Source organism: Olea europaea, chromosome 12 (assembly GCF_002742605.1).
Source record: "Olea europaea var. sylvestris chromosome 12, O_europaea_v1, whole genome shotgun sequence".
NCBI lineage: Eukaryota > Viridiplantae > Streptophyta > Magnoliopsida > Lamiales > Oleaceae > Olea > Olea europaea.
Genome location: NC_036248.1, coordinates 19,991,790 through 20,000,685, shown reverse-complemented (window position 1 = coordinate 20,000,685; position 8,896 = coordinate 19,991,790).

The following is an 8,896-nucleotide window of genomic DNA, read 5'->3' as shown; positions in this document are numbered from 1 at the left end:
TGGAGCTGCACACGCCAAGTAATTGCATTTGATTTTAATTTCATATTAGGGATAAACAGGAGGTAAACAACCCCTTAATTATGATTAATTCTAATTAATAGTGTGGTTATGGTTATGCAATGCGAATAAAGTCCCGGCCCCATATTACATGCACCATAATTAATTGGGCAATTTTTTTTTTTAATTTTTTTATTTAAGATGTTCTATGGCCTCTGAACTTTGAAGTATTATTAATTTCTTTCTATCATGCAATAGATGGTACGCGTGCATATTCTAAACTAAACTGCTTGTCAATTATATATTATAATATTTTTTGAAGGTGGTTAATAAAAGTAATTATTATGCGTTTTTATCTATGTCATGTGTTCATATTCTTTGCTATATTTTTCTTTATATTTGCAAAATATATACATTTTGATGACTATTGAATATTCTTTCTGCCTTTAACCTGATTAAATAATTTAAATATTATTTGTATAAACTTTAAATTGGTATGAATCATGTTGTTGCTTGTCAAGAAACACAAATATGAAAATATGAAAATTGTATTAAAATATTACTTGCTCTCGAAGAGTATAATTTTATAAGATCTAACATATAATATGTTTTTGCTCTTGCTGAGTAGATTTTTACACAACTTATTAGTCTAAATAGTAATATGTTATTATTAGTGATGTAGCATAGCATTCTAGAAGAATATTACTTTCTTCTAAAAAGTATAACATTACAATTATTATAGAAGAATATTAACTTATTGCTCTTGTAAAAATAATATTAAAATATAACATATCCTTGAAGTATCACATATCTAGAATGAAATATCTTTTGTGTAATTTAAGAACTAATACTTATCCTTGAAAGAAAATATACAACTCATGTCAAGATTATATTACATTAATCAATTTTTATTTTTATTTTTTGAAAATTAATTATGCTTTTTATTTGATTGTATGGTTACTCAAATGGCGAACAATAAAAACTTGAATTTGATGTTATCAAACAAAAATTAATTTCAATGTTGATATTTATATTATCCTAAAGGGTCTCGAAAAGACAATTAAAGAAGCAAACAAAGAATCATTGCATGATCGTGTAAAATTACTTATAGTCCTTCACCATTTCTGTGATGGATTAAAAATCAAATATCTTCATAATGAATGATCCACATGTTATTTGAAAAACTTGAATGAGAGATTTAACCTCCCAAGGGTTGAATTCCTCACAAAGCACACTATGAATAGATGCACCTTGACTAGCAAAATTTTAAAATTGTTAGTAAATATAATTCTGAACCATTCAAAATATATTAAAAATTAACTATATGCGAAAAAAAAATCATTGATGAAGATATATTGCAAAAAACTTTTTCGCATTTTATGTCTCGAGTTTGCTCCTTCAACAGCAATACCATCCATAAGCATGATTTTAAAAAGTACTCAAAACTCATATCTTACCTGATTCTAGCTGAACAAAATAATGAGCGACTCTTGAAAAATTATGGATTACACCTAGATAACTTTGTATCATTGTTTGAAGCAAATGTTTACTAGATCTTTCTATTTAACATACTCCATTTCTCACGAAGCAAAAAAAGATTTGTTGGTTGCAGTGGCACTTCCAAACACCAGATTCCACTACATTGTTTAAAGCAAATGCAATATCAATACACGAATGTGGAAGAAATCTTGGACAAAGTAATCAATAAAACTATTAGCAACCAACCAACAATTTTAAAACGCACGAAGAAAATAAAAGTAACTCATCCAAAATGGAGTACGAAGAATATTGTTTTAGATATAGAATGAAAGAGCATTGGTCATGTACTTATATACGTTAAAGCATCTTGTAGATCTTTACTACAATTCAATCGACGGAAAAGGTAGAGACAATTTTTACTGATTTTGACGATCCAATCGATGTGACTCATTTGGATGTCTTTAATATTTTTGCTGCTCCAAATAAAAATATTGATCATTTGATCGCGGGTAGTGTGATGGAAAGCATAGATTAGTTTACTTTCAATGTTTTAATATTTTCTTTTGATTTAGAAGTTTAGTTTCACATATGTTTTTATTTTCTTTAAAGTTTAAAACTTTAATACACATTGTTAAATACTTATCAAAAAAAAAAAAAACCACATTGTTAAGTAATTTCATAGTTGATTACATATATTGATTTATTTTTTAACTCTTTCTTGGTTTAAACTCATTTTTTTAAAAAAAATATTTTTGGTCATGTTTATAGATTCATGATGAATTGTTAAGATTTTTATTTGTTTGATAGTGAAACTATACATACAAATCTTCTTCGAAATAAAATATTTTTTTGACTTAACATTAGCTAAAAATAATGTTAATTAAGGTATCAAATATTGCTAAAGGCTTCACAAGAGCTAGTATTATCTTATCAAATAATACAACATTATATATTGACGATACACTTTATTCCAAGAAATTTAGAAAGAATTTTCTTAGTTTTAATGAAATCTGCCACAATAGACACCACATTGAAATTATGCAAGAAAATATATTGAATATCCTTGCATAAGCAGATGAAAAAACCTCGTAGCACTCCTATGTGGAATGTATTATATATTCATAAAAATTGTTAAATCAAATATTATTATGAACTCGGACTTTAAGATGGAAATCTTTCGATTGGAACTGAAGTGAATGTCAAAAGGAAAAAGATTAGAAAACTCTTTTACCTATTGATTAACCATTTGTTGCATTTCACAAGAGAAGTTAGTCATTAGACTTTTCACTATAAAGTTTAATATCAAATTTTCAACCTTTTTTGAAAAGATAACATGGAGATTTTATATGAGTCGATACATCCACCATGTGGATGATTTCATTTTATGATTTTAATTGATTCTTCTATTAGATGATTTCATGTCTGCTTATTTTTTACTAGGAATATAGCTTTTTATAGACTACTTGTTCCAATTATAAAATTACGAGCTCAATTTCATAGTATTAAATCAAGACGATTCGTCTTGATAATGCTAATGAATTTAAATCATAGCATTTGATAAGTAATATGTGTCAATTGGGATTGCCATTGAACATTTGAGTGCTCGTGTTCATATAACTAATAATTTAGTGTAGTCATTTATCAAATGTCTACATCTCATCGCTAGATAAACTTATGAAAAACTCCCAACTTTTATTTGAAGTCATTTCATATAATATGATGTATCATTTGTTCGTATAAGGCTTACTGTTTGTTATCAATACTGACATTCACAACATACATTTGGTTGCAAACCTAATATTTATTACCTACCGGTTTTTGATTTTGGTGTTCAAGTCTTTATTTTTCCAACAGCGTACTAAAATGAGTCCGCAATTTAGATTTAAATTTTATATCAGTATTGATCCACCATTAGTTATCTTGGATCTTTAATGAGTGATCTATTTATCGAGGGTCTTACAAATGACATTTTGATGAACCTACTTTCCTAACTTTGAGAAGCACAAAAAAAATAAGATAAAATTTCTTAGAATGAAGCAAATCTATATCACTTTAATCCCCAACAATTAGTATGAGCAAGAGATTGAAAAATTATATACTTGATGTACTTGTTGATATAAGAAAAGTGACAAATTTATATACCTACAAAAAATACTTCAGTAAAAATTGATGTTCGTGTATAGCAATTTATTGCAACAAATGAATCTAAAATACACCGTGACTATGGTAAATCGGTAGGTGTCACAAAATTTTTACCTTAAAAGAGAAACATACATGAGAAAAATCAATAAAAGATTTCAGAAGACAAAATATTAGAAAAGATTGATCAATGGTACATACATTGTCAGAACAAAAATTATTATACCGTCTATTTGTAGTTTGTCACGTCATCTGGTGCTTAGTTCTTATATATAATAATTTTTTAATTAAAAACAAATTGAACAACATTAGGTTATTTCAGTAAAATTAGCTGGATTTATTTGGGTTCTCTTACTTTGATGTCATAGTTCAGATTTTTGGTCTCCTAACACCTTTTGGCCCAGTTATCCTGAGTACGGGGTTTCCATTTTTTCCATTTCTGAGAGACCAGTTGAAAAAATGTCAGGCGTCAATCATTGAATTCTTGGCCTCGATTGTGTAAACAAAGATCTTTGTCAACCAAGACAGAATTTGCTGCTTTTCCATTTAGGCCCGTTTGATAGTCATTTTCTTCAAAGTGTATTTTTTCCTCTCTTCTTTTCAATCACTCGTTTTTTATTAAAATAATATTACACGTAAATAAAAAAAAATTTCTTATTTTTCAACCACACATTTCACATCAATTTACTATTCTAAAATGCGTTTTAATATAAAAATACCAATCAAACACCCCTTAGCAATGACTCAATTTGAAAAAAAGAAAAAAGAAAAGTATAAACCTACAAAATATCAGAGAACTTTTGTTTCAAGAAAAATAGAATCTTACAACTTTCTGAAACATTATCCATATTTCATATAGGACTTTAAGATGGTGTTGACACATAAAAATTCAGCCCAAATCGAACAGCCCAAGGAGTAAAGTCCAATTGGAGGATCCCCAAATCAGATAGTCTAAAGAACGAAGTCCAATCGAACGAATCAAGGTGAAGGCCCAAATAAGGGGCCCAAGAATGCGGTAACACCATCGCCCAAGTTTGCAAGTCGCCCAGAATCTGAACGAATGGAGTGTCATATGGTCGCCCAGAGCTGTTATTCTATTCTCGCCCAAACCTTCAAGTCGCCCAAGGTATCAACAAACATAACGCATTGTGATTATCAAGAAATGCAGTTATCAAGGCAGTTGTTAAAGTATCCCTATCACATTCCACAACTCAAGGAATTCAATCGAAAGCGGTTGAACGATGAAAGATAATGGCAGCAGTTAAAAGGCAGTTTCATGACAAAATGGCCACTACAAAGAAAGTGGGTAGTTATAGGACGACCAAGCAGTTTTCAGAGTAGTTAATCACAAAGAGATCGTCTATGAAGTATAAAAGGGAGAAAGGACGTAGAAGCAAAGGACCGAATCCAAAACTCTCGAACAGAGAATATGTAACTTCCATTTCCTTAGCTTTTAGACTTAAACACTTTTCTTTCTGTAACTCGTGTGCTTGCGCCCCTTGGAGGCACGTTGTTTTTCGTCTCCAATTGTAAAGTTCATCGCCAATAAAAGAACACCCCTTTTTGGGACTTTGTCTCAAGAGGTTTCGTCCCTTACACAATCGTCTGATCCTTTTTTAATTGTTAGCGAATTAACCCGCGCGAAACAATTTGGCACGCCCGGTGGGACAATGGTGTTAGGTGTTGAAAGTACAAAAGGTGAAACAATATGCCTCAGAGATCCGACAAGGAAGGAGCAAGTCAGGGAGGAATCCAGTCTGTAATCGAGCGATATGAGGAGCAGCATGCCTCTCCACAAACAGATAGACAAAATCAGAGCAGCAACAGTCGTTACGAGCCAATGACGGAGTTGAGTCCTCGAACCATGCGTGCATTGCTTGGAGAACTCACGCAAGACGTCGTTGAACAGGATGCTATTGAATCAGGACGAATTACGTTCGATGATAAGAAAAAGATGGCAGTGGACGATTATCCTTTCCCACAGCCACTCGGGGTAAACATGGTAACGTCTGGATTTAAGAACAAGTTGCCAAAATTCAAGTTGGTCATAGATGATGGAGAAGAAGATACTAAAACACATCCCAGTGTCTTCGAACGAATCAAAGGGAAAGAACCAAAAAAGGACGAAAACGTCCTGTGTGCAAGGTGTAAAAGGGAAATAAATGGAGACACGGAGAAACCAGGGACATGGCAGCATCCTCATCGCCCTGCCTTCTTCCCAAACATTCAGCCTGGTAGAGGGTGAGGTACATCATTCTATAGAGGACCGCCTTTTGAAAGGCAGTTCAGATCAGCAGATACTGGAAGAACATTTAGGCCACAATCTCGCCGGCCAAATGTATGGCATTCATTCCAGTGCAGCGCAGGAAGGGCAATACCCTTCGATGAGATGACTAGGACCCAACAAAGGCGTTTCCAGCGAAACTACGGACGGATGATGAGGCAGCAACAAGGAATGCCACACCCTAAAGCACCTCTACTACTCAAGGTAGCCAATCAAAACGTCCTCAAATGTAATAAAGAGACTGGTACAGATGAATCAATGTAAGAACTGCCAGAAACCTCTTCTGGGAGATCAAGGTTTGAGAGGGACAACAGGGATGAAGAAGATCCAGATCAGCCCCTTGCTATCCAATTCGGTACGTTACCTCCTGTCGTGGCCAATAATTACTTACTGGCCAATGAGTTCAAGAATAAGGAAAAGGAGGAAGAGAGGAAGGACAACGAAGGAGAAGCCTGCGTGCTGGTATGTGAAGAATGCCAAACTTCTCGAGAGGCCTACAACGATGAAGAGGACGATCGGATGACAGACATTGAAGAAGAAATCGACCTAGAAGCAGAAAGGAAAAAGAGAGGAGTATCGCGCAATACTCTGTTTAAGCAACTACATCAAGAGGGAGTTCGCGAAGTAGACTTATTGGGGGAGCCATCTGGGCGTCCTTTCAATTTCTACGTACTGTACGGGACATCCAAAAGGAAGAAGAGAGTGCCTCGCTCTGAGAAGTATGGGTCACCTCCAAAAATAATGGCCCCTCCCACAGGTTTAATAACTGATGAGGAAGCATTAGAAAAAAGTAAGAAGGAAATTCAGGAGACAGAGGATCAGCGTGACATACTGCACGTCGACCTATCACAAGGGGATAATTCGACAGAAAACAAGCAAGAGGTAGAAATAGAGGCTGCCGAAAAGGTTGTTTTTAAACGGCCAGCCATGAAGTTGACAAAACACCTGAGGCCATTATACGTTAATGCTCTAGTTAATGGCGTCCCAGTGGCAAAAGTGCTTGTCGACAATGGAGCAGCTATAAACACCATTCCATCCAGGATGATGAGAAAGTTCGCAAAGATAGAGGGTGATATGATTTCTACAGAAGTCATCCTCACTAACTTCAATGGAGGAGCAACTTCAGCTAAGGGAGTTATGCCATTGGACATAACTATAGGTACGACTACCAGGACCACTGTCTTCTTTTTAATAGATGGTCCTATTAGTTACAACGTGCTCCTAGGAAGGGATTGGATACACGGAAGTCGCTGTATATCCTCGTCGCTCCATCAATGCCTGATTTTTTGGAATGACAAAGGCGAAGCAGAGGTGGTACAGGCCGATCATAGGCCTTTTGTCGCAGAAGCAAACTCGGTGGAAAAGTTCATGTACGAAGGAAACTATGGACCTGTCAGAGTAGTACAAGACGGGGAAGAAACTCAGGTTGTCACGCAAAGCGAAGAACCATTCTCAGTGGACGCACTCACTGAGATGTTCAAACAGATGAGGCCAAATATAGTGGCCCTGGAAGAGCCAATGATTGTCAAAAGAATAATTAAGGAATCTTGAATGGATTCTGAGTTGCAAAAGCAAATGGCCGATATTCAGGCCTTCAAAGCCAGACTGATGGCTTTCAATAAGGAATGCAATGACAAAGCGAAGGAAGAGACTACCCTAAAAGCGCTAAAGGACAAGTTGGCAGTATTCGAGTTAGAGCAAAGCCTTGGTCGAGAAGTCAACAAGATAGACTGTTTGGAAGAGGAATTACTTACGAAAGAACTGGACGACGAAGTGATGCGGATTGCCAAACCTGGATACGCTCAAGCGCAAGACCCTCTGATCAAAGTAAATATTGGCGATGAAGGAGAAGATCACCCAACGTTCATTAGCCAGATGCTCGACCAAGAGGTTAGTAACAAATTAATCGCTTTGTTAAAAGAGCACAAAGATTGTTTTGCTTGGGAATATGAACAAATGCCTGGTTTAGATAGAGACTTAGTGGAACATAGATTACCAACTAAGCCTAATTTTAAATCTCATAGGCAACCTCCTAGGCGTTTTGCTCCTAATGTACTCCCTGAAATTAAGAAAGAGATAGAGCGATTATTGAAAGCAGGTTTTATAAGAACAGCCAGATATGTTGAATGGTTGTCGAATATTGTGCCAGTACTAAAAAAGAATGGTAAACTAAGAGTGTGTATAGATTTTAGAAATTTAAACATAGCTACACCCAAAGATGAGTATCCAATGCCCACGGTGGATTCTTTAGTAGATTCAACTGCCGGACACGTCATGTATTCTTTCATGGATGGGTATTCAGGATACAATCAAATCTATATAGCTGAAGAAGACATACACAAAACTGCCTTTAGATGGCCTGGGTCTCTAGAATGTTTTGAATGGGTGGTTATGCCTTTTGGCCTAAAAAATGCAGGGGCAACTTATCAAAGGGCAATGAATTTAATCTTTCACGACATGATAGGCAAGTTTGTTGAGGTATATGTAGACGACATAGTAGTCAAGTCTATTAAAGAAAAAGACCATTTCGAACAGTTAAAATGTTCGTTTGAACGAATGAGGCAATATAAGCTAAAGTTGAATCCCTTGAAGTGTGCATTTGGTGTTACTGCAGGGAACTTTCTTGGTTTTTTAGTACACAAGAGAGGGATTGAACTTGATAAAAATAAAGCGAAGGTCATCTTAGAAGCCAAACCACCTAGCAATAAAAAGGAGTTGCAGGGCGAACTAAAGTTTTTTAAGACGCTTTATTTCTAACTGTGCAGGGTGAACTAAAGTTTTTTCGCCGCTATTAAAACTGAAAAATCAGGACGAATTCGTCTGGAAAGAAGAACATCAAAAGGCTTTTGAAAGCCTGAAGACATATCTATCAAGTCCACCAGTGTTGGTGTCACCAATCCAGGGACGGCCAATGAAAGTATATGTATCAGCTGAAAAAGAATCAATAGCTGGAATGGTCGCACAGGAAGACCAATTTGGTGAAGAAAGGGCAATTTA